The 21,632-nt window shown below is 36.3% G+C and overlaps 1 protein-coding gene across 9 annotated transcripts in view; it reads left to right on the plus strand.

The window, feature by feature from the left end:
• Window positions 1-21,632, plus strand: part of DLGAP1 (DLG associated protein 1) — a 410,173-nt gene that overhangs the window by 223,089 nt on the left and 165,452 nt on the right. The window contains exon 1 of one of the 9 annotated variants that reach the window (XM_072034765.1): window positions 6,489-6,568. The exons of the other annotated variants lie outside the window; for them this stretch is intronic. The gene's annotated coding sequence lies outside the window, so the exon portion shown is untranslated. Of the gene's footprint in view, window positions 1-6,488; window positions 6,569-21,632 lie in introns of those variants that run through there. 9 annotated transcript variants of the gene reach the window in all.

Genomic DNA, 21,632 nt, shown 5'->3' on the forward strand with positions numbered 1-21,632 from the left:
ATGCTTTGTATTTTCCCCCACTTTGGATATCTGCAGTAACTGAACTGTCAGCCCGAGAAGATAAATTATTATACAGACTGTCAGCAATAGGTCAAGCCTCTCCCAGACATGCATATGGGGCTGTAGAGGAGAATTGTTTCAATGATCATTAGAGCTTATGAAGCGAGTAATTCCTTTTTGTTCAAGAGCAAACAGTGGGAAGGGAGGACTAAAAGAGCCAGTAGGCAGTAGGGAGGTGGGAAACAAGTTGTTCAGGGTTCCCCAGCCTGATGGAGATGGTATGCAGAATAACATACATATTATGTCAAGGTCTGCCAAGGGATGGGAAGATTTTGGAAGCAGGCTTACCTTTCTGCTGAATAGCCTGAATTTGCACTGAGCCAGGGTCTACCAGTCTAAAAGGTCACCACAGTTTTCAGCTAGGTGGGAACTTTAGGACATGGGCACACTAGGATTCTGTTTGTCACATTCTGTGTATATATGTTATCATATGCTTAAGCATTACTGGTGCTTTTTTGCAATATATATATATATATTTTTTTTATGTGTTAGGAAAATATTAGCCTGTATATTTTGTGCATCACTCAGAGACTATAAAGAGGAAAGTATTTCTTTTGATGACTGTATTGCCAGCTCACTCTAAAAAGAATTAATATGATGCATTTAGGAAATTATTCTACAGCCCAAGAAGCTGTTTTGCAATGGACAGTCAGGTCCTCCAGAATTTATTGACAATAATCTGTATTAATGTTTCCAAATCCATAGTTCTAACTTTAAACTGAGACCTCCAAAGTTCACATTTATGCTAAGTCTGTATTTTGGAAATTAAATTCGTTTAGGCAAAAATATATATTCATATATATACACGTATACATGTATGAATATACATTTTTAAACATATATATATACATATACATGTATATACATATACATAAACATTTATTCCAGTGCAAAGTAGGTAGGTAGTCCATAATTACATTTATCATTCAGAAGTATTCTAAGATGTAGAAAGAAATTCGAAAGTTGCACCAGTCGCTGTACGTTCACCAAAAACCCATACCTGGAAGGTTTGGTATGCACAGATAGAATGTTAGTTATTAGATATCTATCACACAGTGACTGTGAGTTTACAGGGTTAAAGTCTGATTAAACTATGTTTTGTTTTGCATGTGTACAACTTACATATATGTGTATTTTGTCCATTTGGCAGTAGTTGGAAGCATGTCTGGATGTACCAAGTCCCGTGCATGAGTAACTGAACACGTTTCTACATGACCTTGTTCTTGTGTAGCATGTTATCTGACAGGAATGAGAACAGATCCCATTTGAATTTCCTTTTGGGCCAAATAAACCTTTTGGTAATTTTCTAATTGACTTTAGAAATGCTGCCTTTTAGCCTCCAGAAGAGGAGTGTTCTAGCAGCTAATAAAACATACTTCAAAATTGTTCAGAAAACTCATTGCTGAATTCAACTGTTCCTGGGTCAGTCCTTTTAAATGGAAATTTTGTCTGAAATACTGTTTTTTCATCTAGTGAACTATATTAGGACAAATTTTAAAAATAATTTGAGACACATCTATCTCTATATGGTGTACAGAAAATTCATGATTTGTTGAAATTTTATATATTCATAGGAAAAAAATTGTGCACTCATACAACCATTATACTCCATTTTAACTTTAATAAGTGAGTTTTATTACTGTACTGATCATTTGCAAAATACTAGAGACACACTTTGCAAGCAAGCAAATATTCTCATACTTTTCTCAGAAATTCTGAAATAATACACAAACTACCAATCAAAATTTGTGTCATCCATCAGAAATTTAATCATATCAAATTAGCAGCCATTACCTCTGAGACGTGCATTGCCCAATCAGAGTCTCACCAAAAATACTGGATAAAGCAACAAATTCACTTCAGAAGAAATCAGCAGAGAGCTATCCTTATTTATCACCAAAATCAAAGCAGTAGTGTACCTTGTTTATTTTGATTTGTGTTGGCAGAAAGCAAGTGCCATGCTTTCAGGTAACATGCTTTCACAGTGGGAAAAATTCCAAGAACACATCCTTAAATTTTGATTTAAATATGAGTTGTTTTAACTTCTTTGGCCATGGCTCCCTTGCTGAGTTAGTCAGATACTGCCCTTGCTGGCTCTGCTTTTGTCACCATAAGTCAACATTTATATATATATCAGAAAGGTTAATTGTTTCTTCCAAAGTGAAAAGCTGGGATGTCCAGTGGTCTAGAACATGGTGGCTGGTAAATCCTTTTTTTTTATATCTATTTGGTCTTCCATGATGAAATTAGCATTACCTGAAGACTTCTGTTTTCCTCATGGGAAAAGCTGTTGTTTTTTGTTTGGTCGTTTGTGGTTTTTTTTCATGTGAAAGAAGCAAAACTTTAATTTGATTTTAGTCAGAACCCTCATAGGAGTGAACACTCAAAATAGCCCAAGTGCTGCTGAGAGCAAAACACAGCATACACAACTGGAGCAAAACACAATTTGTATGAATCTGTAATGCAAACAGAGTTTAAGAGGTGTTGTGAGGTGACTCCCCATGCCCTTCACTCAGAAGAGCAAGTTGAGTGCAATTCCTATTCAAGCACATTATAATTACTTTAAACACAGAAAGTTATTACCAGCTTGAGAAAGCAGATACATTCTCCCCAGCCAAACCTAGTTCTATGTTTATAGAATTAAAAACAACACCTCTGAAGTGACAACTCAGATTAAAATATTATATATATTGTATATATTATATATATATGTATATATATATTATTATATATATTGCATGTGTGTATATATATTATATATATATGTATATATATACATATATATGTATGTATATGTATATTATATTATATATATGTGTGTATATACACTATATATTATGTATATTATATATATACGTTATATATTGTGTATATTACATATATACATTATATATTATGTATATTATATATTATATATATATAGTGTATATATACATATCTTTCCTAGACCCTGAGATAGATCTGGTAGATTGGGCAGCACGTGAATAGTCAGTCCCATATCAGTGCCAACTCCAACTAAATCTTGACAGAATAAAACTTTAATGTAGTAAACAGAAAGTCTGTTCTTTCTCATGCCCTACATTAAGAAGAAAATTTTAACCCATTTTTGGTTGAAGGAAACCATCAGCTCACTAGAACATGGGTACATCAGACAATCCAGCTGAATCCAGCTCTGTTACCTCAGTCTGGCCAAGACATAATTTGTCTTTCTCAGTTCTGTACTCCTCGTCTCTCCAGCAAGGGATGTTTCTACCAGCTAGCTGCACAACTGTCCAGGCCAATGCATGGATAACCATTTGGCCTTTTAAAATGGACTGGCCGAGTTTGTTGCTGTTTTTTTTGTATTGGTTTGGTTTGGTTTGGTTGTTGCTGTTGTTTTGTTGTTGTTTGTTTGTTTTTCTTGTGGTGTTTCTGTGTAAAGATGTGTTCATTTCCACATATGTAAATTAGTAAATTAACTGGTGTCAGATTCAAAATATGAATATTTTTTCTTCAAGAGACTTGTATCTCTAAACCTTTCTGTATGTTTATTTAGGCCAGAGTGATTAAGATCAAAATGCTGTCAGCTTTGATACCATTTTTTCATTTTTTTGAACATTTTAGAAAATTTTGAAAGAGTATTAATAATACTTCCAGTGACATAGGAAATTCAGATTAGGTGATCATATTTTGTCCACATAAATTCTTCCAATGGGCTTTTTTATTATTATTATTTTGTTCAAATACCATGCTTATTTTTAGAATATTTGTCTATTCCTATGTTCAAAAAACAGAAGAAATACAAGTATTTTGAATACTCTCGTTTTTCTCTTAAATTTTTTATGAATTATTTCCTCCCTATCTGCTTACCTTGCACTGAAACAGACCTACAGAACTCCCTGTGCTCAAATGAGGCACCTTATGAAGGAATAATTGGTTGACACTTTTGTTCTAATTTCTTATTTGTCACCTGTTAATTTTATCATAATTATTACTGAACAGGCTTCATTTTCATAGTTTATTCCAAAGGGCTATTTTAAAGGCATTTCATAGGTAATTACATTCATAGGTAACATTACTATTACTGAGCTTTACTGTTGTGCATTTATCTACCACGTAAGTCACAGAGGGCAAAAACATGGTTTTAAGACATGGCTGGCAGTAAGATTAGCTTATTAGTCGTACATATGTACATGAATTTAATGGCCCAGAATGCCATAAGAAATAGTACAAAAGTGTAATTAGACCCTGTGTCTATTCACTCTTGTACAACCTGTGCTATGCACAAAAGCACAGAAAAGACTCTAGCTTCCATTTTTGTTATTCATAATGGGTTGGGCACAACCTGGCTTGGAAAAGGGCTTTACGCTTATTCCTTGCATCTGGACTAAAAATTAGTTCACCAAAAATATGCCATTCCTAATGATATTTAATTTTGCAATGTGTCTAAATGTTTGACTCAAGTTAATCATATATCTTGGGTAAAACAACTAGGCTTTATATCACATTCCGTCTTTCCACAAAACTCCAGATGATACACTCAGAAGTTCATGCCAAGAAACAAAATAGATTGTTTCCAAATAAAATGTGTCTTTGATATAAATTTACCATTTTTAGTGCAGAGATAGAGATGAAGTGCTTTATCACAAGCATCTTGCCTTTTCATGAATGCTTAAAAAATTCTAAATACAGAAAGGACACTTTTTTTTTTTTTTTTTTTTTTTTTTTTTAATGCACTGAACAGTATTAAAAGCATTACTCAAACTCATGTCTGGTATTTTTCTAAGTGGTCACTTGTTATGCAAAGAAATAAGAATTTATATTATGAGATGTTTATCTTCTTGCACATATTTTTGCTTAAATTATTTATGAAGTCTATTCTGTCAGCATAAGAAAATTGCATTTTTGGAATCAGCACAGCATTGTTATGTTATTCCTTAAGGTGTCTTGCATTTCTTAGGTGTTAATGCATGTCTCTCCAACTTCACTAAAAAGTTTTTCAAACCCAGTTTTAATCATGCAACATATAATTAAGCCTTTGATAAAGTGTCTGGCCCCACTGAAGTCACCAGCAAAATGTCCTTTGACTTCAAAGGTCAAAACAGTATACTTCCTTGCTATTTTCTTTCAAGCAAACGGCTTGGTTGGTAATGTCTCTAAAGAGAATAAGACAATTCAGTGGCTGATAGGAAACTAGAAAATGACAGGATTTGCCTCTGCATGAAGTATTTCAGCATTGAAACTTGCACTGAAGAAGAAATATAGCTGTGCCAATATGTGAAGGCATACCAAAAATTCTGTGGTTATAGGACTATTTTGGTGTAGTTGCTCTGGTAATTTAAAGATCTGTTCTCTCTATTACCTGCATTTTTCCAGGTTCCAAACAATGTGATTAGTATTAGGTAATCTTCCCGCAGATCCTAACAGTACAAAGGTGAGAGTTAAACCAGCCTTTGAAAGAAGCAAGAACCTTCTAAACTGCCTATAATTTTTGCCATTATACTCCACATCGTCTTAACTGTGCAATTATTATTTCTGTTATTGCAGTGGAAAACAGTATGATCTCTGAGTAGGCAATTTTGCAACCTATGGCTTAGGTGTCTGAAAAAGAGGAGTATTGTGATTACACATCTACTGTACTTTTAAGAATAGTCTTTCTGCTTCAAAAATGGTCCAGTAGAACAATGAAACAAAGCAAGATAGGGATTTCATACCAAAATAGCAACTTTTAATCTTTCTGTGATTTTTTTTCCTGATTGCACATTAAAATGTATCTGATTCACTTGTACATAGATGTAACTGTGATTTAAATTTTTGATGCAGATAAGAACTTGGCGTACAATTTTAGGAATATGTTTTGGAATGCAGAATCCTATTGCAGTGCTATTTCAGCATGAAGTTATTTGAGGGTTTGGACAAAGTACTTTTTCACCAAAAGGCTTATATTTTTAGTAGAACCTCTTAGTAATTTGATGCTTTTATTGAAATTGTCTAGGGTGGGAAGGGTAATAACACACTAGCTGGGTGTTTTCACTTCTTAGTTCTGTATTCAGGTGCAAGATTGTATTTTCCAGCTTGTAAGGAGTAAAAGTGTGGGTCCCTGGTGTACAAAAGATCATAAAGTCTAAGTCTAATATGTCATTACCGATTTCCTGTGTACTGTGAATTATATCTTTAACTTTATTGCTAATTACAAATGTAACTCTGTGGCATGAGTTGCTGGAAATCTTGGATCTGGAAGTCTTGAAATCATAGAATCATTAAGGTTTTAAAAGACCTCGAAGATCATCTAGTTCAACCATCACCCTCCTACCAATGTCATCCACTGAACCCTAAACACCAGGTCCAACCTTTCCTTATGCACCCCCAGCGATGGTGACACTTCCCTGAATCATAGAATCATAGAATGAATCTATAAACATCTAGAATCATAGAATGAATCATAGAATGGCTCAGGTTGGAAGGAACTTTAAAGATCGTCTAACTTCAATCCCCCTGCCATAGGAAGAGATGCCACCCACTAGATCAGGTTGGCCAAGGCCCCATTAATCATTTAATTGAATGCATTTAACTATGTAGGTGAACTTACAAGTGTTTTCCATTTTCAGATAAATTCATATCCTGAGTTGACATTACTTGTTTCCAATGACACACGCATCCAATTGCATGTGAAAACAGTAGCAAATATCTAGATCTCATAAAGAGAAATTAAAGTGAATTATGAAAGTTAGTATGTGACAGCAGCTATAGGAAATCCATAAAAATCCAGTACTTCTTTAAGGATAAGGCAGTATCTCAGTATTCTGTAATCCATTATTTGCTGTCATTCAGGAGACTGGATATTCAAACTTGCTTCATTTTGTGTTACAAGAACAATGCTAGACAACAGGTAAAATGCAAAATAATTCTCAGGTACTTAAAATGTAACTGAAATAGGTGCCTGTTTTTCTATGATCATTGATTATAATTAATTAGTTACCTTTGAATACTTGGAAATACATTTTAGGTTTCATTTTCAAAATGACAGTTATCTGAATACTGTTAGATGTGAAAATAATCTGTGAAGAGAATTAGAAGACCAGTTAGAAGCCTATACAAATATGCCAAATGATGTCCCGCCTAGTAAAGACAAGAAAGGTCATATGATAGTAATATGAACAGGTTTTTTATATATTGTAAGTGAAATCTCAGTTTAGAACAGAACCTCTCAAAACCAGAGAAAATTCTGTGAAATATGATGGATACTACCTCTGGAAACAGACCACAGGCTGCTCATTTGCAGAAGAGGATTTGGAAAAGATCTGGCCGTGACTCTGTCTGGAAATTTCTCTTTCAGTTCTCTCATTTTGCAGTTCTCTCTCTGATCAGTGTTATCATTCCTGCTGAGGAGAGAGCATTCTCTGCTCTGAGAGAGAGCTCGTTTACTGTGAGAGAAAAACATTTATTACAAAATGTTCCTTATCCACTTACAGGGTTCTTCAGCAATGTGCTGACTTGGGCTTTTCACAGCAGTGTTATGATGGAAACCAAAACAACTTTCTGGTTCACCCCCCAGGACAAGCTAACTGGAATCCTTTGTTATTCCCTGTTTGACTAATGCATATAGTTCTTAGCTTTCCACTTCTGAATGCAAAGATATCTTTTTTTAAATGAAGCGCTAGAGGGAACTGAATACAAACAAACAGAACAACAACAACAAAAACAACAAATTACCCTTATTCATGAAATCCATATGTTTCAGGGTCTCATTTATGGCCTTTCTAGGCTGAATACGGTACAAATTTTTTTCTTGTGCTCTGAAAGGAAATCTTTTCCTGGACTCAGGAGAATAGTTACTACATTTTGTGACTTTAAAAGTGAACTAGAACATAAAATAACTTCTTCCATAATGGAGCAAAATCTAACGTTAATATTAAGTTGCCATGTCCTTCACAATTTCAAGTGTGCAGTGACTTTCTACTTAATGTAAAACTAGAGAAAATGATTAGTTTGTTGTTGTTGTTGTTGTTTAATACTGAAGGCTTCATTTCTTTTCCTGTATTCTCTTTGATGAGGTGTAACACTTTAAAATGTGTCAAAAGTTACTCTAACTTGGCAATGGGCACTGACCCAGAAATACAATGATCATTTACAAATTTAAACAGAATAGCACTTTCTTTTCATGTGAAATCCTAGCTCCATTCAACTTCTTAGCACAGATTTTCTTCATTTTGCTGTGCTTTTAAAGCACTTACTTCTTCTCCATTGGGAAGAGCATCATCTTTTATTTATCCATAGCTTCAAGCAGCCTCTTTGCATGCTTCTTTCAAATATGAAGCAGCCTGCACTATTTCAGTAGAAGAGTAAGTTTTGTGGAACATAAGAGTTCATTAAAAAGTTTTCAAATGGCATCTATGTATTTGTACAGACTTATTCCTAATGCTTGATTTTCAACTTGCTTTGCATAAACAAAACCTCTGTGCACCATTTTAGGAAAGTACACATGTAAATGCTTTTTGAGTTTTAATGAAATTACCCTTTCCTTTCTCTGTAGTACTTTGAAGGTGTGTGTACTATCTTATGACTAGAAAAATAAGGAGTTCCTTCTCTCATAGACATTTAAAAATTGACAACACAGACTACAAGTATATTATTTTTGTATAGTGTGGCAGAATTGCATTTAACATTTCAGTTTGTAAGCAGGTGTTGATGCTCAGAGGAAAAATTAGATTGACTGCATTGACCTGGTAGGACAAGAACTTATTATCTACTCAGTTAGAAAGTAGGTATGAGCTGCTAAAGAAGGAGCCACTAGAGAAGAATATAGGCTATGGCCACAGCTGTGTTAAGTCTGCTGGGAAAATAATAATAATAATTATAAAAAAAAAGAAATGGAAAAATCTTTCACAAAATGCATATCTATCACAACAATAAGTAAAAGAAACTGTATGTTGCCCAGCTTTTTACAACTTTCAAAGATTCTGAGCACAGTCACATAAAAGATGTTTCTTATTTTCAGTTCTTAGAGATAAGGCTGCTTCATTTGGCTCCCTAAATTTGCTGCAGTCTAGGATCCAAAATGGTCAATATTCAGACTCAATCCAATGGATTGTAGTTTATCAATCCTTGTCTCCACGAGGTTAATAATTCCAGTCTCCAAAGCATTTGCATGACTGCATTGAAGTATCTGATAATGTCACTTTAGATTATAATAGTTTTAGAATGTTTTGTGTGTTTTCCTACTTGACACACTGTCTTAGTTCTGCAGTTTATAACAAGATACAAGCATACATACAAGTAAAGATATTTTGGTTAGAAAATGCCATAAATATTTCAAATTTTTGCTGTTTCACAGTAAATATAACATCAAATTTGTACATTTGATATATGATTTGTGAGACTTTGTCCACACTTGTTAGGAATATATACTATGTCTCAGACGTGGCTTGGTCACTGGTGAGTAAATTTAAGTAAATTTTTCATATATAGAAAGAAATCTACCATTACTATGTGTGTTTGTAATCTTTGTATCACTATGTCCTATTCATTATTTCATTCATGTATAGAATCACAGAGAAGTCAAGGTTAGAAGAAGCCTCTGAAGAACATCTGGTCCTGTTAGGATGAACCCAGAGCAGGGCTTGGACTGGGTTATCCAAGGCCCAGTCAAGTTGTCCTGAACTTTAGTGAAGAGATTTCTCTGGAAAATGTCTTCCAGTGTTATATTGTTCTCTCCATGAAAAATTTATTTTCTTATGTCCAGATGGAATTTGCCCTGAAGCAACAAATGCCCTTTGCCCTTTGTTTTATGACCAGACACTCTTGTGAGGACAGTGCCTCCATCTCCTCTATAAACACTATTTAGCTACTGCAAGACTGCAGTTAGATCACCCTGAGCCTTCTCTTCTCTAGGCTGAACAAACCAAATCCAAGCGATCTTTTTTTCTATGACAGCTACTCCAATCCTTTGATCATCTCAGTGGCCCTCCATTGGACTCCCTCCAGTTTTACATTTCTCTCTTAATCTAAGGAGACAAGAACTTGGTAGACCAGAACTGAGTACAGTTGACCTAACAAGGTGCAGAGTAGGCCAGAACTGAGTACAACTGACCTAACAAGGTGCAGGGTAGAATAGGAGAATCCCACACAACTCTACCTGCTGGCTGCACTCCTGATGATACACCCTAGGAAATGTTTGCCTTTGTTGCTACCAGGGCATGCTGGTTGCTCACATTTAGCTTGCTGCACTCTAGAGCTGGACTACCAGAGCATTTTTGACAGAGATCCTCACCCTCCAGTCAGACCCCAGCCCATACTGCTGTGTGGAGTTATTCAGGATGCAGGACTGCAGATTTGTCATTGTTCAGCCTCATAAAAATCTTGCCCCAGTCTTCCAGACAGTCAATGTGTATGGTGGTTCTTCTTTCTTACTTATCCATCTCTCCTATGTCCTGGTTTCAACTAGGATAATTTTCCTCCCAGTAGCTGGTATGGTGCTGTATTTTGGATTTAGGATGAGAATAATGCTGATAACACAACAATGTTTTAGTTGTTGCAGAACAGTTCTTACACAGAGCCAAGGACTTTTCAGCTCCTCACACCGCCGGGAGGATGCTGGGAGTGCACAAGAAGCTGTGAGGGGACACAGCCAGGACCAGCCTGGCCAAAGGAATATTCCATAACATGTGTCATCATGCTGAACAATTAATAAGGGGTGGTGGAGGTGTGAGGGTACCACTGCTCAGGGACAGGCTGGGTATTGGTCAGCAGGTGGTGAGCAACTGCATTGTGCTTCACTTGTTTTGTACAAGTGAACTTTTTTCCCCCCTAATTTCACTTCCTCTCCCAGTGGGATGGGGGATAACTGGGTGGGGTGGGAGGGAAGTAAAAGCTTGTGGGTTGAGATAAAGACATGTTAATAGGACAGAAAAGGAAGAGAAAAAAGAATAATGGTAATAGAAAGAGTAGTAACATGTACAAAACAAGTGATGCACAGAGGAAGTGAAAGATTAGCTATGTGTTGCTTATCTGCCTGTCAGGTTAAACCACAACATCATGTCACTTTGCTCACCCACAAACTTGGTGAGAGTGCATTCACTCTTGTCCTCAGATCATTTCTAAGGACACTGAAGTGTTGGACCTGGTACTTACACCTGAGGAACTCCAGTGATGACTGGCTGACAGTTGAACTGTAAACTGTAATCACCCTGTAAGTCCAGAAGATTACCCCCTTTCTCCATCCATCCTTCAGTATATCTGTCCAGTTCACTTCTTACCTGCTTGTTCACAACATATGTATGCGGCATCATGCTGGAGACACTAAGTAGACATGGATATGGATATGCACACACACATATAGATAAAGAAGGAGAATATAAGCCTCTGTATAAATTTTATGGTTTATCAATACTGTGTTATCAGTAGGAGTCTTTGGCTCATGAATAATCCTTCTCAATAAAAGCTATCAGTCTAGATAGAAAATTTAAAGATATTTAAATTCCAGGTTATTATTATTATGAAACTCTTAAAGACTTCTCTTAAAGACTCTTTATAAAAGGATTAAGATAGTAATTTTCTTTCGCTGGTATTTAAAGCACTGCACTTCCTTCATTTTAGGGATCCAGCATTACAATTTCTTTAAAGAAAAAATTAATCATATTACAATAAGTTTAAACAGATTAATAATCTTTCTGAAATGGGACTATTTGTGTGTTTGGTTTTTTTTTGATGCTCTAACTTAGAACCATTCTGTGAAATGCATTTCTGTCTTTGTGATAGATTCCATTAGATTCATCCTATTGGACAAAAGGATCCACTGTTTAAAATTGCGGAGTGATGCTAAACCAGGTTCTTCTTTTTGCAATTCCATTCTAACTGATCTTTCATTTTATAAGATGGCACAAAGCCCATTACATTATTTTCTATGAAGCACAAGCAGTCTGCTTCTTAAAGATATATCATAAATTAAGTCAGTCATTTTCTGATTAAGGACCTAAGATTTTGCCCGATAAAATGCATTGTATATTTGTTTGCCAAGGTAGCAAATGAAGTGTAAGACGGGGAACCAATGTGCTGTGTTATTGGCAATGCTCAGCAATAAAAATCTCTCAGCAAATATGTTGACAAATTAGAAAATACATATCTCTCTTACCTCAGAGGAGGTAAGAGCCATTCTTGTCTGCAGATTTCCTTCAATTTTCAGAGCACTGACAGGAAGAAAAGCTGTAACCAGAGTTTTGAGGCTGGAGAGAACTGACTTTGTGGGTCCTTGTATGTAACAGAGGTGGAGGTCTGGCACCTCTGACTCCTAATTTAATATGCTGAGTCTTGTTCAGTCTTAATAACGCATGGAAATGTAGTAACTCAAAAGGATTTGTAAGCAGTATATATTAAGGGGAAATTGCATTAAACTAGAATGCTACTTTCAACTCCATTCTTTGCTTGGCTGAGAGATTTAGAGTGCATGATATTAATACAGATGCTCTAGACACTGGAAATTCACACGCTGTCAATACTATAAATGAATGTTTCAAAACACACTTTGAAATTAAAGCTTTCCTAGACATAACAAAAACAAGTAGTTGGTAAAGGCCACCCCTCTTTTTCAATAAATGACTTGGAAGAAGATAAAAACCCAACACTAAATAAATACTTTGCTGAATTTTCATTCAGATTTCTGGAGAGTTGTGTGGTGAGGAACTTCATGAAGTTCAACAAAGGCAAGTGCAGGATCCTTCACTTAGGGAGGAATGCACCAGCACAGGCTGGGGGCTGACATGCTGAATGCAGCTCTGCAAGGAGGGACTTGGTAGACAGGCAGGTTAACCATGAGTCAGTAAAGTACTCTCATGGCTGAGAAGGCCAAAGGTGTCCTGAGGAGCATTAGGAAGTGTGTTGCCAGCATGTTTAATGGAGGTGTTCCTCTTCCTCTACTCAGCCCTGGTGAGGCCACACTTGGAGAGCTGAGTCCAGTTCTGGGCTCCCCAGTATAAGAGGGACATGGAGCTACTGGACCAAGTCCAGAGGAGGGCTACAAAGATGATTAGGGGACTGGAGCACCTGTCCTGAAAAAAAACTGGCTGAAAAAAACTGTGTCTGTTTAGCCTTGAAAAGAAGTATGAACGGGGATCTTCTCAATGCATATAAATATCTGAGGGGAGGGTGTCAAGAGAATGGGGCGAGACTTTTTTCAGTGTTTCCCAGCAACAGGACAAGAGGTACAAATGGAAACCTAGGAAGTTCCATCTGAATATGAGGGGGCACTTCTTTACTGTGAGGGTGACAGAGCACTGGCACAGGTTGCTCAGAGAGCTTGCAGAGTCTCCTCTAGAAATACTCAAAACCCACCTGGATGCCATTCTGTGCAATATCCTCCACGCTTGGCAGGGGGGCTGGACCAGATGATCTCCAGAGGTCCCTTCCAACCTCAACCAGTCTGTGATTCTGTGGAAGTTATTTTCAAAATTTGTTCTTAATTTGTTGAGATTTAGCATTTATGAAAGTAAGACAAAATACCTTTTACTATGGATCTGCTAAACATTCCTTATGTATAGGTTAATCCAAAGAAATGCCAATTTCTATAAGCTGTTTTCCTTCTCCCAGAAACAAACAGATAAGACTCTGAATATACGTAGTAGATCTGACTAGAGCATATATTGAAAATTATATCCAGTAAAACTGTGCTTACTAAGGCTACTTTCTCATATGTTTGCACAGTGGATCTGCAGACAGAATAGCATAAAGAAGCTTTCATGCTGATAGGGATAGAGGTTTGTACGATATATGTTCATTTATTTTAAATTAAATGTTACTTATTACCCACTCTAGTTTACTCCTGTTAAGCAGTGATTTGCAATCCAATTGTCCTGAGTTGTGAGAAAAATTCTGGTGTTTTGTATGATTTCAGTGGATAAATTCCATTATGTTCCCTGTGTGGTTTCCACCTTTTTATTATTATTATTCCAACAGATTTGTTTTATTATTGTGACCAAGCCTTAGAAAAATAGTTGTCTCAGAATCTATTAACTAAGAACTTAACACATCTGCAACTTGTTATGATATTCCCATTTTGCTAATGTTGTTAGAAACAAATTTTGTACTCTGTGCAATTCTTTCCGGGAAAGATCTTGTAATACGGAATTTTATTTATTTATTTATTTATTTTTATTTATATATATACATGATAGAGATATTATATATATGTGTGTGTGTGTGTGTGTTTGTATGTGTGTGATAGAGGAGTAAATTGGTAATTTTCTAATTCACTCACTCTTCCAGATCAACTGCTCCCACAAAGTGTATACATTTGTTTGTGTTATACTGTTGGGTTTTGGTGTTGTTTTGTTTTGCTGGAGAACTTCATAGTATGATACCAGATATCTGCACTCTTCATAACGTGATTTGAACCCTCTCAGTATAGGACGTTGGTATCTGCTTTTCTTAAGGTGCAGTGGTGCTGTTAGCATCTGACTCTCCTCTCTAAACACAGGTAAGATTCTCATGAGAGATGTTCCCTGTCTCAGGAGAAATGATTGAGTCGGTCCCCAATGTTACTTACATTTTTAATTCTTTAAAAAATAATCCTTTAAAGGAAAGGATTATTTTGGTATCTAAGCCATAAAGTTCACAGTTCTTGTTTTATCCTCACAGTTAAGCAGAATATTCAGATAAATGTGTTGGACGGACTTAGGCCAGACTGAAATCAAACAGCAATACAATATATGCTTCTGAACTGCCACATAGAAATACATGTATCATCAATTAAGAAATCTTGTCTTCTTAAACTCCTGAATAGAACCAGACTCTGAATTAATAAATCATTACGGTTTTTATGGTTTTGAGGACTTTCCAGAGAGTGATAGTGAATAGCTAAAATTATTTTTTTCTTAAATAATTCTCTAAGTAACTTCACTTTTGCTATTATTTGTACATAGCTTATGGTATATTTTTGGCCAAATGAGAATGTCAACATTTGTTGTAGATTTAAATTTAAACTGAGATAGGGACTTATAACAAAGGTATTTTTTCTTTAAAAAATATTATTATGCACTTATGCATTAAAATATGCTTTTGAAACTATAAAAGGAATGAAAATTTAAGAATTTTCTCCTTATCCGTTTTAAACCACTCTGAATAAATACTATGTAGATTCAAACATTATTTTCCAAATAATTTACAATAAAATAATGAAGATGTCTGAAAAGAATATACATAACAAACAGCTTAGAATGACATAAAAGAAAGCTTTATTTCTAACATTCAGGATTAGAATTGTTGCTCTAACTAAATCCCAGACTGCATTAGAGAGAGCTCTTGGAAAACAGCACCACTGACAGAGATAGAGGAAATTTTTCAATCTTTCATTCAGAGCTCAGATCACTTCAAAACCCTTTGCAACAAAATCTTGTATTGGTTTTTTCTAGCAGCTGCCATCTGTGTTTTGGATTTTATTAAGTGAATTTGTTTCCCTGAACAAAACAAAACATCATTCGGGCTACAAAACTAAGTAGACAGGTGGTCTTCATAAAAGATATTTTTCCCATTGTGTTCTATACCACCATTTAGTCTAATTATCCCTATCATCTCACCCCTCATATTGTGATTTTTTCCCCCAGAGGAAAGCAAATAACAGCACTTCTTTTTGAGAACAAAGAATTAACTTGGAAATCATGCAAAAAAAAAAAAAAAAAAAAAAAAAAAAAAAACACTGCCCATTGGTAGCGTTGCAGAAATGCTTTGGCAACAAAATAAAGGACATAAAAGGGCATTTAAAATCTAGTCAGTTTGAAGGAAAAAAAAATGTTAAATTATTTTCAGGTTCTGTGCCTGTCCTTGAGTTTCTCTGCCAGTTCACATTAGCTTTTTTATGAGCATTTGTGTTAGAAGTCTGAATACAAGAGTAACATTCAGTTGTGGGGGAAAAGCAGTACTGCTCGGTGTAGGGCTGTGGGAACAGTGCTATATATGAGGAAATAAACAAAAGTTGAATTCCTAACTTCCAGGAAAAGAGAAAGATTACTGGGTTGTAATATCATAATATAGCTTTTGTTAATTCTTTTACTTCAACTTCTTTCCTCCCCACCCATCCCCACACCAAAACTCTCATAATAGTACATTTAGCACTATCAATGCCTGGCCAAATTAGAAGTGATCTACACCAACAGTGTAATTCTATTAAATATATCCATTACCATGCATCCCCAAAGAAAAATTTAGAGCCCATTACAGCCCACTCCCTTGCATGAAATGGTGAGAACACCAAGAGCAACCACTGAGATGAATTGTTATCAAGAGTTTCATTTGGCTTTTAAAGAAAAGAGAAAATAAAGCTTATGCCAAGTTCTTAGGTGCTTGAATTCTTTCAGTTGCCATTCTATAAATATAAGATCAGGCTTCAGGTGCTTCTGTCCCTCAAACACCAAATAAAATTAACCAATTTTAATGCATATTTCCATATGTTCACATTCTAAAAATATGCTTTCTAGAGGTACTCATGCTTGTGCTGCTTTTGTGACTGTTAACAAAGAAAATATTATCAACTGAATGTGTGCAAAAAGTGAAAACTTGAAGTATCTAAGCATGATTAGAGTGAACTAACATTACTATGTGTGTAAATGTGTTGCATGCATCCAAGTCCAGTTGGTCATTTTCAGCTCTTGTAATTAGAGCAACTCAGTACATGAGTGGAGTGGCTAAGAATATGAGAACAACGACATTTCTAACAGAGTGAACGGTGTTATTATGTAGGAAATGCTGAGAAACAAGCCAGGATTAAAAAGAGAACAATTGCAATGGGAGTTAAATCCTCTTTTTAATGAATTGATCAACCTTACAACCTTTTCAGTAATATAAATGAAGGAATAGAGCAGTGCACAGCCCTTCTGGTCACAGTAGAGTTGTCTTCATTGTAATATAGGACAGGCAGTTGGTGGTGCTTTTGTTAAAACACCATGGTCTTATTGCAGGGAAGGGGGGTGGGGGAATAACTGAAATCCTTCTGGTATTAGAGAATATCAGGTTCTTGTGATACATAATCATAAAACCTACAGGTACTGTATAAATCCTCCTTCTTCCCATGATATTGAAGAGTTTGAATACAACGAAGTTCTGTTGCCATCTTAGCCTGAATCACTCCACAGTTTAGACACAGCAGCCAGCAGAACTAAATTTGAATTGAAACTTAATTGAATCAGCAAAATGGATCAGAGAATCTGTCCACATGTGTTGTCATGTTGGACACTGGGGAGGGGGATTCACAACACATAGCATGAAAAAATTTATTAGGTAGCGTCAAAACAAGGTTTGGCCTAATTATTTCATTCAGCCTTTACCTCTCAAAAATAGCAAATATGGGAGTATTCAGATATTTGTGGGGATAAGAGCTATGGGAAACATGTAGGATGAAATTAGTGGATTGCATGAAGAGAGGACAAGTCAGAGAGAAGCCAGGGCAAGATTTTGCATGTGCATTTTCTATCAGTGTTCTAAGTTGTAAAACAAGAGAGTGGACTACATTGCCCTCTAGAAACATCTTTTGAGACCAAGGCTGAGAGCATATTGACTAAGACGAGTCTCAAGCACTAGCATGCTCCCCTGTGCCTCCCTATTCCCCATAGAAATCAAGCTAGGATTTTGTTAGTAGCAAACGAAGTGGAAGATGTTGATTATGGTGAGAGCCATGCACTGACCATGGACAAGAAATCTTTTATCATATTAGGTTTATGTGGCAAAGTTTTGGTACTGGAGGGGCAAGTGTAGGGGCTGGCTACAGGGGTGGCCTCTGAGAAGAGCCCAGAACTCTGTGACAGACACAGCCCATTCCAGCCAGCTGCAAAATTTGCACAATGTAGGACACAGGTGCACAAGCCAAGCTGGTGGTGCCTCTGTGATAATGTACTTAAGAGAAGATAAAAAACGTGCAGCATCTGTGAGAAAGAGGAGTGAGAAAATAGAAGAGAAGCAGTCCTGCAGACACCAAAGTCAGTGCAGAAGGAGAGGTGCTCCAGGAACCAGAGCAGAAGTTTCCCTGCAGCCTGTGTTGTACTATGGCAAAGCAGATATCCGCACTGCAGCCCATGGAGGACCACAAGCCACAGCAGGTGGGTATGGCCTGAGGGAAGTTGAAGCCTGTGAAGAGCCCACACAGGAGCAGGCTTCTGGCAGGAACAGAAGTACCTGGAAAGAAGCCCACATTGGAGTAGATCTGGCAGGAACTGCAGCCCATGGGGGACCCATACTGGAGCACTCTGTTCCTGAAGGACGGACCCCATGATGGGCAGTTCTTGAAGAACTGCAGCCTGTGTCCACACTGTCCACACTGGAGCACTTTATGAAGGACTGCATCCTGTGGCAAGGAACCCATGCTGGAGCAAGGGCAAAATGTGAGGGGGAAAAAGCAGCAGAGCCCAACTTCTGTCAACTGACTGCAATCCTATTGCACATCCACCCATGCTGCTCAGGGAGGGAGAAGGGAGAAGAGTAGGGAGCTAAGGAGTGAAGTTGAGCCTGGGAAGAAGAGGGATGTTTCTAGTTTTACCTGTTTCTCACCATCCTAATTTAAATCAATTTTCCCCAAGTAAAGCATCTTTCACCTATGACAATAATTGATGAGTGATCTCTTTGTCTTTATCTTGTCCCATGAGCTTTTTTATCTTGTTTTTTCACCCTGCCCTGTTGAAGAGGAGCAATTAGAGAGCAGCTTGGTGGTTGCCTGATAGCCAGCCAAGTATAATCCCCCATACTAACTCCTTGCCCTTTCCACCATGTGGTAGGTAGCATACTTACTAAGTGCCTTTCCATCATTTATATTACAGGCATTTCATTTTATCCTTACATTGCTAGCTCTTAGATGACACCTTGAAATATTTACCAAATTATGAGGGCTGACTGGCTTCCAAATACTTCCCAAAAGTTGTTGCACAGCAGTATACTAATCACTCTGACTACATCAAGGTGGGGATCATTCATCTTTTTCTGAAGTTCTTTATAATTTATCTTTCTAAGAAACAGGTAACCAAATAATTCTTTCTCTCAGTAATGCAATATAGCCTTCCTGAGATGCATTTTCATGTGTATACACAGACAATTTTTGAAATGTAATAGACTCTATATTCAAATTGCAGATGTGAGAAAGTTCTACAATGTATACAACATATCCATATATTCAAGGTACATTTTTTCAGAGCTAGAATTGCATGTGTGTTCAAAACATTTGCATTGCTTCTGCTAATGTAAGTAAGCCCAGGGGTTGAGAATCTATGGAAATGTTAGTAGTTAAAACCTATGATTTTTTTTTGTCTTCAGTCTGGGCAAATACAAGTATAGCTAAAAAGTGTCTGGCAAATTTATATCCCTGTTTTAAAGCACAAAGAAGCTAATACACATAATTTTCAAGCATCACCATATTTTTTTAAATTGACAAAATAACATGTTTTCTCTAGCTTTTTTTGCAGAAATAGTTTGATTCTTTTAGCTAAAATATTCAAAGATCAAAGGAGAATCTCCCAATACTGGAGAATGTTAGCTCATTTGCAGAAAAAGTGCATTAGTGTTATACGCAACTGGAAAAGAAGTGTTATTGAGTGTTTGGCAGTCTTTGTAATAAGCGGTGCCACTAGTCTTGTTTATAAAAAAAACACAGTTGTGATGCATAGAGTTTTCACACCACCTGTTTGACATGACGTCAGTCAAGTCAAGTATATTTTGTGCTGCTTTTTTTTTTTTTCTTTTTTTCCAATATGAGTTTTTTCCAAGTGAGTTCTCTAGCAGTGTGTAAGCCAGTTTGGGCTGCTGGCAGTTCTCCCCACATTCAATTCCTTCAAGTTCAGTGGTTCTCTTAATTCATTGCTTGCCTGGTCAGAAACAGCTAGGACTAGGGCCATAAATGGATGGATGGGAACCAAAAAAAAAAATGAGCCTTCTGCTTACAGGTGCCTTTCACAAAGTTGGAGCTTAATTTTTTTGTAACTGTCATTTTTTAAATATATTTCAGAGAAGTTAAATACACATCTTCTAACAGCAGCAATGCATTCTACAGAAAGGGTTTCTTCCTCACTTCCATCTTGGTTTCACCTTTGTGAAAAATGCAGTGTTTAAGTCACCATATTGCAATTTATTTTAGTTTGTAAGGACACGTCTGAATGTAGACAAGGAGTGAAGGAAAAGTGGCAGCTCTGGCAAGATTGTGAATGCTGTGGGAACCTGCTATGTGCTGAAGTTGTCAGTGTGGAACAAGAATTTGGCTGTGGAATCTGACGATCATCTTTGCAATACAAAATTAAAAGGTTAATAATGTATATTAACACAATAAAGAACTTGAAATGGTCCAATAGTGCTTGGGAAAAAATGTTTCAATTTATCTGGAAATGGATGCGTGTTGTCTAAATATTTGCCAATCTGGTTTATGCCATGTTCAATTTTGTGTAGTTTCCCTCTTATTACCTTCCTAGAGCTGTGAGACCTGGCAAAAATGATATTCTAGGAATCATGAACTTGAATATATGGCTCTACTTCTGTAAGTATGGGAGTGTTTTATGAATGCCACCACCATGCAAATGAGGCACATTGCTTTGAACTCTTCCCACAAGCAGCCTGCAAATAACAGAAAAATTCAGCAACCTGCTGTTATTATCTGACACAGTTCAGTTCTCTTTCATTTTTATTTATTCCTCAGTTGCTGTTGATAATGTATAAAGATATTTTCCTGTGGCACCTACAGTGCTAGTGGTAATCCACAGGTGCTTCTGTGGTAGCAGTGAACCCTGCTCTAATCTATTTTGCTGCTTTTTAAATTCTGATTTATGCTCCAAGTTCGGTGTTTATAAACAGAAGTCATCCTCTTCTCATGAACAGAGCTTTTTGGTGACCATACTTGTAGAAGAAAGTAGAAAGGGAAAACTGATGTATCCAAAGACCAGAGGGTGGTGCAGGCTTGCAAGTGTTTTTCTCTTGTCTTCACGTTCAGTTGGCCAAAATGAACAAAACTCGGAGTTGCAGCAAGAGATGGTAAAACAGAGGTTTTAGGCCAGCTAGCCCCTTCTTCAACTTAAATCTGTAGGACTCAGTGAAATGCAGAAAAAAAAAAAAAAGTTTGTATAGTTATAGTCATTATAAGTACGCTTATGGAAGTCTGGCATTTTTCTGTAGGGTGAAAGTGTAAGTCAGTGTGGGTGTTGCAGTAATTTACATGCTAACATAGTTTTCTATAGATTGTTGAGTATTATATGATGAATAGATTTATTTTTAGCCCACTCATGTAACAGTTATACAAATATATTAGTGATATGTGTTTTGCAGTAAAAACATTTTGTTGTTTTACTAGATAGGAAGCAGTCTTTCTTTTTCCTTTTTCTTTTGAATAGATAAAGAATTTATCGAATGAAATTGTTCCCAAACTACACTAAATGTAATCTCCAGAAGTGGTAAAAGGCTGAAAGCAATTCTTTTTTCCCTTCTTATTTTATATCTCATTTGTTATACTTCAAATTCATTCTTATTGCATATTCCAACTATTGAAATACAAAAGTAAATTACAGGCAATGACACATTTCACTGAACAAATAGTCATAAACCAAAAGTCTTTTAAGAGTTTGGGGAGTTAATATTTTTTTCCTTAC

This window comes from Anas platyrhynchos, chromosome 2, assembly GCF_047663525.1.
Source record: "Anas platyrhynchos isolate ZD024472 breed Pekin duck chromosome 2, IASCAAS_PekinDuck_T2T, whole genome shotgun sequence".
Classification (NCBI taxonomy): domain Eukaryota; kingdom Metazoa; phylum Chordata; class Aves; order Anseriformes; family Anatidae; genus Anas; species Anas platyrhynchos.